This window comes from Octodon degus, unplaced genomic scaffold (genome assembly GCF_000260255.1).
Source record: "Octodon degus isolate 3935 unplaced genomic scaffold, OctDeg1.0 scaffold00124, whole genome shotgun sequence".
Lineage (NCBI taxonomy): Eukaryota > Metazoa > Chordata > Mammalia > Rodentia > Octodontidae > Octodon > Octodon degus.
In genome coordinates this window covers 394,557-395,733 of record NW_004524700.1, presented here as the reverse complement: position 1 = coordinate 395,733, position 1,177 = coordinate 394,557, and positions in this window count along the sequence as shown.

Sequence of the window (1,177 nt, the reverse complement as noted above, 5' to 3'; positions counted from 1 at the left end):
ATATTGTCATTAATCTCACTCAAAATACTCCCCCTTGCTTTAAACACATTTATTCCATTGTTCTTGCCACCTTCTAAAGCAGTTCTGGAAGTCCTCTTTCATATATATCTTTAGTTGTACTGTCTTCACTGCCTAGATGTCATGAAAGAATTCACAATGCTTACTTTTCATGTTTATTTTTGCTTTGGGGAAAAGCCAGAAGTCATATATTGCCAGAACGAATGAAAAGATGGATCAAGACACATTATATTTCTGTTATTTTATAGAAATTGTACCGAATTGATTCAGGACATCAAGGCAACCATGACAGGAAAGTTAGAGACATTTATGTAAAATAACTTCCAGAACTGCTTCAGAAAGTGGTAAGAATAATTGGATAAGCATGTTTCAAATAACATAGAATATTTTCAGTGGGGTAAGTTGAAGTATATCTTTTACTATCATAAATATTTTATATTTAAACACTTATAATAACTTTTACACAATGACCTGCTAAAAGAGTGGACCATTATTTATTTCTTTGCTCTCATAACTGTTTTTAAGATAAACACTGTCAAAGTTTAAATTGGATTGGATGAAGAGTCTACTGAATTGGGATTATCTAAGACGAAATTACATTTTAGGAATATTTAAATAATTCAGAAGAAAGAATCTATATAGATATAAAAATGTCTGAACTGAGTAATATAGATATAAAAGAAGAGTCATTAGGAAACTAATGTTTGTAGCTTGGGAACATATATGAATAAAATACCATGAGGTAGCAGAAATAGAGAAAAAAGAGTGTAGAGATTAAAAAATTAGTTTCAAAATAGGTTAGTAGGACAGTTACAATAATTAATACATTGCATACTGTTGTCTTCATAGTCTTCCAGAAGACAAGGCTCTGAGATATAATCTAAGAAAAATGCTTGGGAAGGATAAGCCTTCATTGACTCATTCAGTCATATACTCAACAAACATGTAAGTGAGCATATATCTTATGCTAGGCAATATTTAAGATGGTTAAAAATACATTCATGAAGAAAATAGAAAAAGAAGCTTGCCCTATCAACTTTATATCTCAGCATAGTTTAGGGGCACAAAATTCAAAAAATTATGGTCTATGATAAGGTGAGAAGTTTCATAAAATTAAAATAAATATTCTAAAATGGTGATTTAAAAATATGGAGGATGG